This window comes from Typopeltis vanoorti, chromosome 7 (assembly GCF_054136105.1).
Source record: "Typopeltis vanoorti isolate ZY-2024b chromosome 7, IOZ_Tvanoo_1.0, whole genome shotgun sequence".
Lineage (NCBI taxonomy): Eukaryota > Metazoa > Arthropoda > Arachnida > Uropygi > Thelyphonidae > Typopeltis > Typopeltis vanoorti.
In genome coordinates, this window is record NC_143555.1 from 126,774,613 (window position 1) to 126,792,558 (window position 17,946).

At 37.8% G+C, this 17,946-nt stretch overlaps 1 protein-coding gene and 1 long non-coding RNA gene across 6 annotated transcripts in view; one reads left to right on the top strand and one right to left on the bottom strand.

Annotated features, from left to right (window-relative positions):
* The window catches only part of LOC150105044 (uncharacterized), a 133,361-nt gene that overhangs the window by 69,517 nt on the left and 45,898 nt on the right, over nt 1-17,946 (top strand). Inside the window, exon 2 of the long non-coding RNA XR_016548563.1 lies at nt 17,271-17,507. This is a non-coding gene — a long non-coding RNA (uncharacterized LOC150105044). The remainder of the gene's footprint in view (nt 1-17,270; nt 17,508-17,946) is intronic.
* The window catches only part of LOC150105045 (uncharacterized), a 114,868-nt gene that overhangs the window by 69,448 nt on the left and 27,474 nt on the right, over nt 1-17,946 (bottom strand). The window lies entirely within an intron of this gene.

Consider the following 17,946-nt stretch of genomic DNA (forward strand, 5'->3'; position numbering starts at 1 on the left):
GGGGCATTATATCAAGCAATACTTAGTCTTTATTTGAGTTGCAAGTCAACAGTTAGAATTGATGGAAATACAGGAAGATGGTTTAATGTTAAATCTGGTGTGAGACAAGGATGTACCCCCCCCCCCTCTGTTATTCATTATCTATATGGATCACATTATGAAGGAAAGTGGTATTGAACATGATATTAAAATTGGAGATGTTAATGTCAGCTCTTTGCTTTATGCGGATGATGTTATACTCATCAATAAATCTGCTACGAGTCTGCAAGATTCCTTGACTAAATTGAATAACTTGTAATAGATATGGTATGAAGGTCAGCAATAAAATGACAATCATCATCTTCATCATCATCAAATTCCTACCATGTACCCTCAAGGGGTGTACAGGATATGATAGTACTACATGAAAAAAATTACATCATTATTAATTTCCTATCTACAATTTTCCTCCAAATCAGTCTGTTACTTGTCAAGACTCCAACATTATCAGATCTTATATTTCTATCGTCTAAAGCACTTTGTACTGTATCAATCCACCTATATCTTGGTCTTCCTCTGGGTCATTTTGCTGCCAACCTGGCAGAGAACACTTGTTTTGCCAATCTTTCCTCGTCCATTCTGTTTACGTGACCATACCACCTGAGATTAGATCTGCTAACGCATTCCTGGATGCTAATAATGTCAAGTTCTTTCCTAATATCCTCGTTTTTAATATGATATTGCCATTGATGCCATCTGTTCACACCTATAGTCTTTCTCAGGACTCTCATATCTGTGGTCTCTAGTCTTTGGTCAAGTGTTTTACTTCTGACCCAGCTCTCAGATCCATAAGTTAAAACTGGTTTGAACACTGTCTTGTATACAACTAATTTCTCTCTTATTCCATATGAATTTATTCAATTGACTTCCCACCATACCAGCTTTGCTGATTCTGTTGTCTATTTCTATATTTAATTTACCATCTTCACTAAAAATCGTGCCTAAATAGCTGAAATGTTTTACTTGTTCCACAGGTTCTCCATTCACAACACATTTGACATTTTCAATGATTCTACCTATTTTCATTGTGTTTGTCTTTTTACTGCTGACCATCATACCATATCTATTACAACAGCTATTCAATTTAGTCAGAGAATCTTGCAGAGTTGTAGCAGATTTATTTAGAAATATAACATCATCTGCATAAAGCAAAGAGCTGACATTAACATCTCCAATTTTGATATCATGTTTAATACCACTTTCCTTCATAATGTGATCCATATAGATAATGAATAACAGAGGGGATAATGTACATCCTTGTCTCACACTAGATTTAACATTAAACCATCTTCCTGTACTTCCTTCAATTCTAACTGCTGACTTACAACTCAAATAAACACGAAGTATTGCTTGATATAATGCCCCATTCACACCATATAACTGCAGCGTATTGAATAGCTTCTCTCTTGGCACCTTGTCATATGCCTTTTCCAGATCAACAAAACTTAAATACAGATCTTTGTTATATTCCCATGCTTTCTCGACTATTTGTCGTAAAGTGAAGATCTGATCCTGACAGCCTCTATTTGGCCTGAATCCAGCTTGTTCTTCACCAAGCTTTTCTTCTACGATTCTTCTCAACCGTTTCTCAAGTATACTTGCATAGATCTTGCCAGGAACACTCAGTAGAGAAATACCTCTGTAATTCTCACATGCAGTTTTATTTCCCTTTTTATATATGGGTACTATGAGAGCTCTACTCCAATCATCGGGAATTCGTCCCTCTGTCCGGGCTTTCTGAACTATTCAGTGCAGCCACTGTGAGACTCTTATACCACCATACTTCAGCATTTCTGGTCAAATATCATCTACCCCTGCTGCCTTTCCACATTTCAAGCCTTTGATGGCTTTTTCTACTTCAAGTATGGATATGTATTCCTGACTGCATGCCTGGTCAGTGTTTTTTACCACTGTGCTGTCATCACTGCTTGTTTCATTTAGCAGTTTTTCAAAGTAATTACTCCATACTTCAAGGATATCTTTTTCTCCCGTTCTCATGTCACCTTTATCATCTCTAATTCCTTTTACAGCACTCTTTCCTCCATTCTTAAGCTTCTTCAACAACCTCCAGAATATTTTGCCATCTTCTTGATATTTATTTTCTATATTCTTGCCAAAGTCCTCCCATGACTTTTGTTTAGCTTGTTTTACATAGTGTTTAGCCTTCTTGCATTTGTCTCTATAGTCTCTAAGAGCACAAGCTGACTTATTTGACAGGAACTTTTGGTATGCTTTCTTCTTTTCCTTCACTTCCTCTTTAACTTCCTCTGTCCACCAGGGAGTTCTTATTTTTTTATCCTTACAGACAACCTCACCACATGCCTCTCTGGAAGAATCAGTCAATGTTTTCTTCAGAGTTTGCCACTGAATCTCCAAGGTTTGATTCCTGTTCTCAAACTCTTTCATTTTTTCTTTAATAATCTTTGTGTACTTTAGTCTACAGTTCACATCTGAGAGCTGCTCAAGTTTTATTCGCTTTAAAACTTTCTTACATGTTATTCTTTACAGTATGAAATTCAATTTTATCCTGCTCAAGACTAAATCGTGATCACTTCCAATTTCAAATCCTCTGTAGACTCTGGTGTCCTGCACCAGGGAGAAAACATCACTATCAACAATAACATAGTCAATGAGACTTTTCTTATTCCTTTCCTCTTTTTTCCATATGAATTTGTGCACAATTTTATGTTGGAACATGGTGTTAGTAATAAGCAGTCCATGTGCTGAGCAAAAATCCAACAGATATTTGCCATTATTATTAGCTTTGCTCTTTTCTCCAAATTTTCCCAAAATATTTTTATATGTCTCACAATCATTTCCTACTCTGCTATTTAGAACAAGGACCAACTTTTCCTTTTTCATTGTGTCAGTTGCTTTTTCTAAAGCATCAACAAATTCCCCCACTTCTACCTTAGTAGAACCTTCTGTGGGACCATAGGCACAAATAAGTCTCATTGTCCAGGTCCCCATTCTCATATTTGCCCACATTACTCTACTTGAGACTGCCTGCCATTCAAGAAGATTAGCCTCGTATTTTGTGTTGAATACTATGGCTACTCCTTCTTTTCCTTGATTGTCATTGCCTGAATATAACATTTTGTATTTATTGCTCAGAAAGAGCTCACCAGTTTTGGTCTCTTTTTGTTTCAGTCACCCCTATTTTGTCGATCTGGTACTTATCTAATTCCTCAGCTAGCTCCATTTCTTTGCCATTCAGGCTTCTTACGTTGATAGTACCGATCTTTAACTCTGGTGATGTCGAGTTGGGGTTTATTTTCAGATTTGTTCCAGTAGCTGACTTTTTGCTGTTTGCCCTGGTTCCCTGACGAAAACAACGGGGGCCTTGTTTAACCGGGCGACGCCCCAGCCAGCGTGAAATTTTGTCATGTTGTATCATCATTCTATATTTTGGTTTAGCCAATAAGAATACAATTTGGTCAGCTAAATCCCAAATTGCCAGCCCATCCTCGTCCGTTCAGTATCCAAGTAGATACCCAGCAGGGTGCACCACGAGAAGGTGAGGATTGGACATTAGGTTAGAAGCCCTGGTCGGTTCTCCGCATTCCTTTAAAGGCTATGTGGAGGTCTCCTCTCAGTTATACAACTTTGACCCTTAAGCACCCCATAAAAAGACAAAGACAATGAAAATAGGCAAAATCGTTGAAAATGTCAACTGCATTGTGAACGGAGAACCTGTGGAACAAGTAAAACATTTCACCTACTTAGGCACGATTTTTAGTGAAGATAGTAAATTAAATATGGAAATAGACAACAGAATCAATAAAGCTGGTATAGTAGGAAGTCAATTGAATAAATTCATATGGAATAAGAGAGAAATTGGTCGGAACACTAAATTAGCTGTATACCAGTTTTAACTTATGGATCTGAGAGCTGGGTCAGAGGTAAGAAATTGGTTGGAACACTAAATTAGCTGTAAACCATTTTTAACTTATGGATCTGAGAGCTGGGTCAGAGGTAAAACACTTGACCAAAGACTAGAGACCGCAGATAAGAGAATCCTGCGAAAGATTAGGGGCATGAACAGATGGCATCAATGGCAATATCATATTAAAAACGAGGATATTAGGAAAGAACTTAACATTGTCAGCATCCAGGAATGCGTTAGCAGAGCTAATCTCAGGTGGTATGGTCACGTAAACAGAATGGACGAGGAAAGATTGGCAAAACAAGTGTTCTCTGCCAGGTTGGCAGCAAAACGACCCAGAGGAAGACCAAGATATAGGTGGATTGATACAGTACAAAGTTCTTTAGACGATAGAAATATAAGATCTGATAATGTTGGAGTCTTGACAAGTAGCAGACTGATTTGGAGGAAAATTGTAGATAGGAAATTAATAATGATGTAATTTTTCATGTAGTACCATCATATCCTGTACACCCCTTGAGGGTACATGGCAGGAATTTGATGATGATGATGTGATGATATGACTGAAATGTGAAGGCAAAGGGATTTTTATAGGATGAACATAGAAAGCATTGTAAATAGAGTGTGTGTGGGGGGGGGGGGAACAATCCATTAGAAGTTGCATAAGGCTATTGTGAAAATAATAGCAAGGGGAAGTTGTTTCCTGTGGAGGGTAGTCAGTGGATAGAATGGATATCTGAAATATGCTTTGAATACTAAGAGTAGAATAAGTTTAAGGTTCCGAGTCATAGATACATTGCTGATTGAGTGAATCTTCCACAACAAATATGTTGCATACATAGTTTTGCTAATGATAACAGTAATTTGCAATAACCAATGTTAAAAATTCATTGGTAGCTTGTATGAGACTATAGTCTAACATTTTAGGAGCTTTTGTCTAGTGTTTGCCTAAAATGAGCAACCTTTTCTTGTTCGTGGGCCACATTTTATGCTCAAACATAAGTGCAAGTCAGTTGATTTCATTTTTTATAAAGACTAGTGCTATGCTGTATATATATATATATATATATATATATGTGAGTGTGTGTCAAACTACAGCAATTCTATAACATTTTATAGAACTCCCTTCTAGTGACATATTAAGATGTAATAAACATTGTAACAAACATAATAAGGTGTAATAAATAAAGAATTCATTCGGCCTCATCATCATCCACATAGATGATGGAAGAGAGAAGAAGAATAAACATTCATTTTGAAAAGGCAAGTAAATATGTATATATATATATTACTCACAGAAATGCCCAAACATATTTGCACTACAAATGCAACTGTGCTCATAAGCACAGTGAGCTGAATTGATCATACAGGATGCACCACACATTGATCTCTGTGTGGCTTGTTCTACCTACTCCTTATTGCATCACAAGCTTCTTTAGCCTAGCTGAAGGATATTTTTTTTATACCCTTACAATTACTTCCCTTATTATAATTATATCCTTACTTTTTTACAGTTGAGGTATAAATTGTTACAACATACAAATACATAAATTCACTCCTTTCAGCCAACTTTTATGTCAAAAAAATTAAAATAATGGATTTCTCTTTGCAGGCCACAATCTGGCCCACACACTTTGAGTTGCCTGTGGCATTAAATTGGAAATTATTGAATAACACAAAGCTTTTAGATACAATGCTTTAATAAATTTTGATTATTTTGCTCTTTGATACTGGAAATATGTTCAAAATCTACTCTTCTGGGGGAAAAAAAAAAAAAAAATTAGCTGCATAGTGCTCAATGAAACATTAGTTTCTAAGAAATATAGAAAACACAATATTTCTTGATATTTTTCAGGAAACCGTATTTAATGTAAGAAGACTTGAAATCAAGTCTTCTTACATCAAACCTTCTTGAACTTTAAGAGGTTTTGGTTTTGACAGAAATTATGACTAGAGCAACTAAAGATTATTAGACATTATTAGAATGTAATCCCTACTTTCTTCTCTATCAACAAAATCTCCTCCTGGTTATCATTCATGAAAGATAAACAGCCCCCCCCTCTCTCCCCCCTCCATACCTGGTGTTTACCAGGTTCATTCGGAGTGCCTCCATACTCATACTTTGGACAAACCAGACGTTCAGCTGAAAAACAACTACAAGAACACCTACCTTATATCAATAACAATAAACCTAAAACTCCGACTTTACTCAGCATGGATAGAGTGGACACTGATCATAGTATCCTCTAATCAAATACTCATCTTACATCACTGCTAGTTAAGGTTTGAGAGCTAATTTAAAGAGAATGCTGAAGCACTTCAACACTGCCTAAACTTAAATCAGAATAATTGCCTATTCACTGCCAAGCTTTTAGAGATATTTCAACCTCATTAATGGCAAGTAATAGTATACCCTCTTTTTTAATATACTGCTGTGTAGTTCAATCATTTTATTTATCCAAATTTTGTAAATTTATGTGCCTTAATTTTAGTTTTAATTATGATCTCATTTTCTTTTGTAACCACCTGTACAGTGGTATTCTAGCACATAGCTCAGCTCTGTAAATAGGATTAAGTCTTTGTGCTAGATTTACCTTGTGATTATGCAGATGCACTTGATGATGGCCCATTAATTTCTGGTTGAAATATTCACAATACTAAAAGTTATTATTAATTCTTTATTATTATGATTTAGCAATATGCTAGCCTTTTATAATAAAGTTACAAGAACAATAGATGAGGGAAAGGCATATACTGCAATTTTCTTAGACTTAGCAAAGGCATTTGACAGGGTGCCACATGATAAGCTGATATTTAAGTTGCAACACATGGGTCTGGATGTCAGATTGGTCAACTGGATTCAGGATTGGGTGTCTGATAGGTATCAGAGAGTTGTGTATGGTGGAGCAGTTTCAAGGAGACAGAAGGTTACATGTGGGGTCCCACAGGGCTCAGTACTAGGACCTATATTGTTTAACCTTTATATCAATGACATTGCCAGTGGATTGCAAGGAGATATTTGGTTGTTTGCGGATGATGCGAAGCTGGGAAGGATTATTAGTAATAGTTCAGATGTGGTAGCCCTGCAAGAGGATTTGAATAAGCTAGATAGATGGGCAAATGAATGGGGGTTTCAGTTTAATGCAGCAAAATGTAAGGTCCTGAGGTTTGGGAAACATCGGTGGGATGCTGCATACTCTATGGGAGGATTATACTGGAGAAAGTTGGGGAGACAAGAGATCTGGGGTTGATGATTGATAGAAACCTGAAGTTTAGGGGACATATTGCAAAAGTGGTGAAGGTAACACAGAGGATTGCTGCTATTATGAGAAGGACACTGACCTACAGAGATAAGAGGGTTATCATTCCATTGTATAAGTCTCTGATCAGACCGCACTTGGATTATTGTTCTCAGATGTGGTCCCCAGGATTTGAAGGGGATAAATTAACTGTGGAAAAGATACAAAGACAGATGACAAAGATGGTCTCAGGACTGTACAAGGATAGTTATGAGAATCGGCTGAGTGAATGTGGACTGCAAAGTTTGGTGGATAGAAGAAGGAGAGGTGATATGATTGAGACTTTTAAACTGTTGAGAGGTGGTTACAGGGTTGACACTGGGGAGTTCTTTCACTTGGTTGAACAGCTGGAAGGAGTGATGACAAGAGGCCATCCCTGGAAGTTACGAAAGGAAACTGTGAGCAAGAGGGTGAGGAGTGGTTTCTTTGCATGGAGGGTGGTTGAGCCGTGGAATGCATTGCCTGATAGAATGGTGAGGGCGAGAACGGGCAATGAGTTTAAGGAGTGGTATGATAGACTTTGTGTTTCTTAGGGGGGGAACCTCCCCTCGATGAGTCTTGACAGACTTTATGTTCTTAGGAAGGGCCTCCCACGATGAGTCTTTTGACTCCATGGAGGCCTGAATAATAATAATAATTATTATTATTATTATTATTATCATCATCATTAAGACACCTCCAGGGAGGCAGGAACTCATCAAAGGAAGTGATACTATTCGCAATAGTGGTCATACCTGTTCTTGAATTCGTTCATGCTACTTGCACACACAACATCCAACAGCAATCCATTCCAATCATGAACTACTTTATGAAAGAAAAACTAGCCCTAACCCCTTTCGTGACAGTATTCAATCTCAACTTTCACAGATGCTCTCGTGTCCTTTCTCCACCTTCCAAAAAATGAAAAATTCCATTAACTAAAATTCTGTATAACCTTTCAGAAATTTGTAAGTCTCAATCATATCATTCCTCTTTCTCCTCTTTGCTAGTGTTTTCAGCCTAAAAATTCTCAATCTGTCTTCATAATCTGTATTCCACAATCCTGATATCATTTTTTGACACTCTCCTTTGCACACTCTCTCTCTCTCTCTCTCTCTCCACCGTATCAGAATCACCATGGAAACCAAGAGACCAGACCCGCATGCAGTAGTCCAAGTGAGGTCTTATCAAGACCTTGTAATGATTCAAAATGGCTTCCTTATCTTTACATGTCAAGGTTCATTTCAATATTCAATTTTTGCTATATAACCCTTGAACTTTAACTTCCTGTCTACTAAAACCCACAATGCCAGCCTATTGTGTAATAACATCATCCTTATGAACACGATATCTTTCCACATTATTTTTTTTCTTATGAATCTCTTGTTTAGTTAGATTACACATTCATTTCACTCCTACTCTATTTATTCTTCAAACTTTAGGGACACATTCTGATATCACATCATTTAAGTATTTTTTAAACACTTCCCACGATATCCTTCTCATCCAATAACTAATACCATGGCACAGAACCTAGCATACCCTCAGGTGATCATAATTTCCTGGTTTGCAGTTGAGCATCATACCACTCCTTAAACTCATTGACCGTTCGTGCTCTCACCACTCTATCAGGCATGCATATCATGGTTCAACCACCTTCCATGCAAAGAAACCACTCCTCATCCTTTTGCTCACAGCGTAACTTCCAGGAATGGCCCCTTGTCATTGCTCCTTCCTGCTGTTCCAACAAGTGAAAGAACTCCTCAGTGTCAACCCTGTAACTACCTCTCAACAGTTTAAAAGTCTCAATCATATTATCTACAAAATCTACTCGTATCCTTCTCGCTGTATTATTCAAGCAAAATCTACTCGTATCGACTACGTCGATATCCTTCTTCTATCTACAAAACTCTGCAGTTCACATTCCCTCAGCCGATCCTCATAACTAACATTGTATAGTTCTGAAACCATCTTTGTTATCTGCCTCTGTACCTTTCCACAGTTAATCCCGAGGACCAAATTTGAGAACAATAATCTAAGTGTGGTCTGATCAGGGTCTTATACAATGGAACGATAACTCTTTTATCTCTGCAGGTCAGCATCCTTCTCAGTATTGCAGCAATCCTCTGGGTTACCTTCACCACCTTTGCAATATGTTCCCTGAATTTCAAGTTTCTATCAATCATCGCCCCCAGATCCTATCTTTTGTTTACCCTACTTCCTCCACAGTACAACTTCTCCAATCAATGCAGCTTCCATTCGATGTATCCCAAACTTCAAGACATTACATTTAGCTGCATTAAATTGAAAACCCCATTCATTTGCCCATCTGTCTAGTTTATTAAAATCCTCTTGCAGGGTTGCCACATCTTCGCTATTACTAATGGCTTTTCCCAGCTTCACATTATTATTATGTGACACCTCCAGGGAGTCCAAAGACTCATTGAGGGAGAGTGTGCCAGCAGCATCGAATGATTAACCCCTGTCCAACTACTAACCGCACTCAAACTCGCTTAACTTTTTACGTGAGCCATTAGTAGCAGAAGCTCTACCAATCGACCAACCTTTGTTGACAAAGGTTGGTCGAATATCTACATGCAATCCACTGACAATGCCATTGATATAATTTTAACCTATTTTTGTTTAGGAGTATCCCTTTTTATAATGTCACTGGCTTTTTACACAATTTTTAGGGCATTATTGATGTTTTATAGACATATATATGAAGAATATATATACAGGGTGTTCGGGATAAATTTGACATATTTATAATTAATTATATTTTTCCGTAAGTTACATGTATTAACACACACTTCTCTTCATTTAAAAGTTTGGACCCTTCTTCATTCATATACAAGATGTCAGAAAGGATGGATAGCTGGAACCCACCTGAATCATGGAAGAGAATAACTTGTATCATGATGATTCGTGCCCGCCATCAAAATAAGGATATTACGACTGCTGCCCAATGCTCCCTGAATACAGTAAAAACAATCAGGCATGAACTAGAGACTTGCAATGGTGACTACGAGGATGTAGCAAGAAGAAAGATCTGATTGCGTTCGTACAGCAGAATTCCTCGCAAATCTGCAGGAACAGGTGTTGAAGAACCCTGGCATTGGAATTCGGGCTTTGTTCGTGGAGTTGCTAACTGTAGTCAAGCCCTGGATAACAAGGGTAGCCAATGGTAGGCCGTATGTATAACAGCAGGATTCGGCCCCTTGCCACACCTCTGGGAAAAGTCAAAAATGGTTGTCTGAAAATTTCTACGACTTCACCAGTCCAAATGTTTGGCCTCCAAACTCCCCAGACCTTAACCCCATGGATTATTTTGTATGGGGCGCAGTTGAAAAAGACACCAATCGCACTTCCAGTAATACAAAAGCCCAGTTAATGGATAAAATTAAAACAGTTTTTGCGGCCCTTCCCAGGGAGACTGTAGCATCAGCTTGTTCGAGGTTCCGAAGCAGAATTGAAGCTGTGATCGATGCTAATGGTGGTTATTTTGAGTAAATCTTGTTGATAGTATTGTAATTAACTCTGCCTGTAATGTTTTTTTGTCAATTCATTAAATTTAATAGATACAAAGAAGATTTTCTTTTTCCTTACGAAACTGTCAAATTTATCCCGAACACCCTGTATATAGAGAGAGAACAAGAATAATTCCTGTTATTACTATTATAGTCCCCCATTATGATTACTCTTTTTGCACCCATTGTATTTATTTGTTGATGCATTTCTTCATCTCTGATACTCATAGCAACTGATCCACCAGGTCTGTAACAACATCCCATCGTGTATTTAATCTTGTTAGACTCCACCTCCCACCAGATGGCTTCAACCTCACTGCCACATGACTGCACTAATAGTAGTAATAGTAGGTCTCAACTCTAACAAGATTCAAGACATTTGTTATCATTAGCAGCATTCCCCCTCCTCTCCTATTCTTCCTAAAAATACCGTATTCTTTGCACTTGATACCAATTAATACAGCAATCCCTCGATTAATGCGTCTAATGCGTTCTTTAAAACAGGTGCATTAATCGAAACATACTAATCGAATATAATAACCTATGGGAAAATGTATAATTCGTTCCTCAGATTTCTGTTTTGACCCTTAATTTTTTTTATAAAAGGATTAGGGTATGTCTCAGGGCCTAGTTAAAGGAAAACCATGAAGCTGAAAGACAAAACATATTCAGAATATAAATTTATTATTCTGCTTCTTAGCAAAGAATTGAGCTAATGTAGTTTGGCAGGCATTCTGTTTATTTTTTTCATACAACTGATGGAATGGCCCTATTGCCTCTTCTGCAAATTTTACTGGTTCTCTCTTCACCAGGGTCAGTCTATAAGCATCGCTGCTTAAAAACTTCAATTGTACAAAAATTATTTTCAAATTGTTTCTGTGAAACGGCTTGTCAGTGATTAAATTTTCTTCATATTCTTCAGGATCTTCCCGCTGTGCATCTAAATTTAGCAGGTCGGAATCGCTCAACTTCTCAGAATGAGATTTAATTAACTTAGATTCATTTGAAAAGCCTCTAAAATCATTTGCACAATGTGGAAGAATGTGCTTCCAAATGGCTCGCATACTGCTAGCAGTAATTTCATTCGCCTTTCGACTTTATAACAAGGCTGAGATTTCTCTGATTTGGCTAGAAAAGTCTTGGAAGGCATTCGCTTTCAAAAAAAAGCCAGTTTCATCAACATTAAATATTTGTTGATCACAATAGTCCCCTTCTTACACAATTTTCTTCAAAATCTCTGGATATCCTTATCTGTACTTGCAGCTTCGCCTGCGATTAGAACATTATGTAGGCTATTTCTCTTTTTGAAACATTCAAATCACCCACCACTAAAGTGGAATTCTTCTTTTTTTCCATCATTGATAGCCCTTTCTTTCCAGGTTACAAATAGACAATGCTTTTGATTTAATAAGGCCAGTGTTTAGCAGGATCCGTTTTTGGTTACAATCTTCGATCCATGTAAAAAGAAGTCTCTCTAATTCAATCATTATAATACTTTGATTTTGAGTGCATGCATGATGAACTTGAAGTAGCCTTACCTTTCTTTTTGTATTTATTCAGCAGTTGATTCACCCATTTTTGTGTTCTTGTCCTATCTTTGCTCTGGACTCACCTTGTTCATTTTTCTTTATTATTTCAAGTTTTTCTTCCAATCAGATTACTTTCCGAATCATTTTAACACTTCTATTTTTTGCTCACTAATTCTTTTACTCGTGGTTAAAGGTTAGAAAAATAATTTAAAATAAAAAAGTAAGGAAAATAATTGCACGAGATATGATTAGCAAAATGCTATGTAAAGCAGACGACATAAATTTTGGCGGTAAATTTAGAACATAGCGTACATGGAAATAGTGTAGTATGCCATGAAAAATAACTTTGTAAAATGTTTCAAATTGGTAACTAAATTATTTCATCCTGGTGAGCGATTTTTTAAAATAGTTAGCCATAAAATATGTATAGATCGAATATTTTTAAAATCTGTAACATTTATTTTTAAGATAGGCACACTAATCGAATTTAGGTATCAAAAAAAAAAAAAAAAAATGATGCACTAATCGGGGGGGGGGGGGCATTAATCAAGGGATTGCTGTATATCTGTTTCTGATATGCAAGTCTGACTAATGCCTACACCATGAGGTTCCAATATATTATTGGAACTACACCTACATCATGAGGTTCCAATTTATCGTACTTACCGGGTGTGAAATTTAAGGATGTAAGTGAGAGTATTAGAGTGCAAAAACAGAGGGTGAAAGAATTAATAATTGTGGTGGGTACGAATGAATTGAAAGGTGATAAATTTTTATGAGAGGACTTGAAAGTATTGTTAAAGGTAGCGAAAGAAAAGAGTGACAGAGTTAGAATGGTTAGCCTGTTGCCGCGGTATGACAGAGAGGAGTTTAGAAGGAGGGCCATAATCGCAAATGACATTATGCGCAGGTTATGCAGACAGTGGTGTGGAATTCGTGGACGTGTGGAATGAGTTTGAAGGGTGAAAGGACTTATACAAGATGGATGGCCTGCATTTGAATGGACTTGGTGTGCGGAGACTGGAAAGAGTGTTGCTGAATGAAGTGAAAATGGATGTGCAAAACCAGGGAAACTAGAACTACCAAGGAGGGGGGGGGGGAATGGATATGCAGACATCAGTGAGACAGATGAGTGTAAGAATGTATATCATGTACCCGAGCCAGCACTAAGGACAAAAAATGGGAATGGGTCATTTAGAATAATGCATCAATATAGGGGTGGAACTAAGGGATCACTGCATTTCATGTATACTAATAACAGGAGTATTAGGAACAAGAAGGAAGAATTTTTGGCCTTGATTGGCTCTTCCTGGCGCCACAGGTTATTGGCATTAGTGAAACATGGCTGACGGAAGATGATATAGTTAGTGGGATAGAATGTGTAGGTTATAGTGTGTTTAGGAGGGACAGAGAGAATAAAATGGGGGGGGGGGAGGTGTATTATTGATGATAGCTGATGAACTGCAGCCAAAGAGAATTGAAGTTGTATCGCAGGATAGTGAAAGGAGCTCATTTGAGGCTATTTGGAGTGAGATTGAGACTGGCAGAATAAAATATACAGTTGGGTGCTGCTATAGACCAGGTGATGGAATAGATGGTGGAGATAGTATGCATAGGGAAATTGATGAAATGAGTGGAAGGAGGGTAATTATTATGGGGGATTTCAACTATGGTAAAATTGATTGGAAGGAGGAGAGGACACATGTGAGGAAGGAAAAGGATTTTATTCAATTATTAAGGGATAACTATCTGAGACAGCATATAATTGAAAATACTAGGGGTGTGAGAGTGCTTGAGCTGGTAATAGCATCTGAGAATTTGACTGTAATGAATATGACCATGTTGCCACCTATTGGTGAGAGTGATCATAAGGTTGACCTGGGAGGTGGCTAAAGTTGTGAAATTTGTGATTAAGACAGGGTATATGTGGAATTACCGTGCTGGCAAGTATGACAAGCTTAGGAGATTGCTTGGATCAGTGCCATGGCATGTACAACTGCAAGGGCTGGACGTCGATAGAGCATGGGAAGTGGTCAAGGAGCATTTACAGGAGGTAATGGCTGATTGTATACCTAGGGTCCGAATAGAAAAACAAGTAGGGGTTAAATGGATGAATAACACCATTAAGCTTGAGTTGCAAAAAAAGAAACAACTGTGGAGGGAATTTAAAGAAAGGGGTGACCTGAAGGCACACGAACGGTATAAAGTGCAGGCCAGAAATGTAAGGAGTGTGGTAAAAAAAGCAAAAGTAGATTATGAAAGGAAACTAGCTATGCAAGCAAAAGAGAATCCCAAACAGTTCTTTCAATATGCTGCAAGCAAGGAAAAAACTGTACACAGCAAAATGATTTTAAGGAATGACGATGGTAATCACTGAATCAGTCGATATAGTGGAGTTACTGAGCATGCACTTTGCAAAAGCATATCATCCAGGTGGTGACATTGAAAAAATGAAGAAACCATTAGTTTATACAGGAATAGTGATGAATGAAGTGGAGGTGACTAGTCTATTACAGAACCTTAATGTGAACACATCTGTGGGATTGGATGGTATACCGGCACGGGTCTTGTGTGAAGCGGCTAAGGAATTATCAGTGCCCTTGACCATGTTGTTTAATCTGAGTCTCAGGTCTCAGGTCTGGTTTAGTCCCGAAGGTGTGGAAAGAGGGGAAAATGGTTTCACTGCATAAAGGAGGATCCAAGACTACAGTTGCAAATTACCGACCGATCAGCATATCAGGAGTCGTTGTCAAGGTCTTGGAGAAAGTAGTCAAGGGAAAAATACAGGAATGGATTGATGAAAATGAGATACTGTACAGGGGACAGCATGGCTTTGTGAAGGGTAGATCATGCTTCAGTAACTTGCTCAAGTTTTATAACAAGGTGATGGCTGAACTGGATAAGGGAAATGGGTTTCCAGTGATACTGCTGGACCTAGCAAAGGCATTTGACAGGATACCACATGGAATACTAATCCGTAAACTATAACATATGGGAATGGATATAGGGTTGGTGAGATGGATAGGTGGTTCGTTGATGGAGAGATATCAAAGAGTAGTTTATTCAGGAGTAGAGTCCAAAAGACGGCCTGTGACTAGTGGTGTGCTGCAGGGTTCTGTTCTTGGACCACTGCTGTTTAATCTGTTCATTAACGATATAGGGAAGGATATAAGTGTAGCAATTCATTTGTTCGCTGATGATGCAAAGTTGGGTAGGGCAATAGTGAATGCAGAAGATGTCAAAGTCTTGCAGGATGACTTAGATAGATTGGAGTTCTGGGCTAAGGAGAATGGATGTCAATTTAATGTGACAAAATGTAAGGTTATGCATTTTGGGGTGAAAAGATTAGCAGCAGTATACCACATTGGTGGAACTGTACTCCAAGAGATTGATGAGGCCAGGGACTTGGGAGTTGGTGGATAGGGAGATGAAGTTTAGGGGGCACATTGCAAAAGTAGCTAAATCAGCTCATCAACTCACTTGGTTGTTGAAAAATACCTTGACGAGCAGAGACAAGCAAGTTATTGTACCTCTGTATCGAGCCTTGATAAGACCTCATCTCGACTACTGTGCCCAGATTTGGTCACCTCAGTTCCTTCTTGATGGGGAGGAGGTGGAGAGGATCCAGAGACGAGTGACTAAGATGATAACAGGTCTATGGAATGAACCATATGAGAACAGGTTGAAGATTTGTGGGTTGCAGAAACTAGTTGATAGGCGGATATGATTGAGACATTCAAATTGCTAAAGGGATTCTATAGGATTAATTTAGAGGATAATTTTGAGATCAGGACTGGTGGTGGGAGAACTAGGGGACACCTATGGAAGCTGGGCAAGAGTGTGGTTAGCAGGGGTGTTAGAGCTGGGTTCTTTACTTTTAGAGTGGTAAATGAGTGGAATAAGCTGCCAGAGTCTGTTGTGGGTGCTATGAGGGTGAACGAGTTCAAGGCAAGGTATGATAGATACTGTGAGAATGTAATCGCATAGTTGTGTGGACATGATGTTTAGGGCCTCCCTCGATGAGTCTAAGGACTCCTGGAGTCGCCCGAAATAATAATAATAACAATAATAATTAACGAAAGCAACAAACTTTACTCCTTTGTTTCTGAAACTCCTAGCACTTGTGTATAGACATAATAAAGTATCCCCATGCGCCTTTGCATACACTTGTCTGTGGTCTGCATGTCACAGTTCAACAATTTGCAGGTCTCTGTTCTTATCCAGTTCATTACTTATGCAGAAATCATTACACATGCTTGATAGGTCCAAACCGGAGGAACACAGAATTGTTCTCTCTTCATAATCATTTCCATAATAATAACCATTCCTTCATTAATACAGTTACCTAACATTGTTGCTCTTACACACAGATTCTCACAATTTCTTCCATCTGAATTCAGTCTCCCTGACTCTTTCAGTTGGATCTTATATCTATTCATAATTTTTCAAGACTCCTGATGCCAGACGCATTCAAGTGTAGTCTGTTCCTCTTATACAAATCCAATCTTTCCTCAGACTCACTCTGCACATCCAAAAACTCACATCCATTCCTTCTACACGGCCTATGCATCGAATAATTTGCCATCGTAGCCATTAAAAACTAGACAACTAAAGCTATTGAAGCAAGGTATCATAGCTGTTAATTATATGTGTTTCCAACCAGTTTTGTCTATTTTGCAATGAAAATGAAGGAGAAACCTGATACCACTGCAGTTGTCACAAAATAATGTTGTCACTGACAAAGTATATAAGTGGATTGGATAGATATTTTTCAGATATAACAAAGTTCGAAATTCAGTATATCTTAAAAGTTTTTAACTGTAAAAGATAAAGTAGAAATAGAAACGACAGAGCATGTGAAGAAAGAAATGTGTGTGTGTGTGGGCAAGGGGGGTTTACATGACTTTATTGTGTGTGTAAATTTAATCAAATATTACCGTATATATTAAAATTTAATTAAATATTTCAGTACATATTTTATTTGTATGCTGTTCAATTTCAATTTCAGAGGTAGTTGAATGGATTTGAGAAAGCATCTAGCAACAGAGAAGAGAAAGGAAGGAAATGTAATAGGGACGAGAAAGAGTAACATAACAACAGACGGAGGCTATCGTACAATGATTCCATGATAAGAGGTGTGCTTGATGAAAGTGTAATGAAATCATGTTTCCCAGATATGATGAAGAAGATGGAATCAGTGATGCTGTTAGAAAGCAAAGAGGGAAAGTGAAAGAATTGATCATAGGTACAAATGATTTGAAAGTCAAAAGCATAGAATGAGATAGGATATGAAAGAGTCACTAAAAAGAAAAAAACAAGAGTATGTTAACATTGTAAGTACAGGTAACCCTCGTAATAATGCAGTCTAGAATTGTAGTAAGTAACCCTTGTTGAACGTGGTACTTATACAACATGGTTCCGATATAAACATGGCTTACAAATTGTAGTAACTCTTTATCTTTTCATATGTTTTTCACCGAGCGACTTAAAAATCAAATTTTATCTTCGTTAAATTTGTGTCTGCCTGTATCCCACATGTAATTATAAGTAGCGAATTTATATTAGGGGAAATACCTTTTAGCACGCATGTACATCAATTGTTTACTGTATAAAATGTTTATTGTTGAAAATTGTCCTCGTTTCTGCCAGGAAAGTGCATTAAAAATCATAAGTGTGTTCATCTC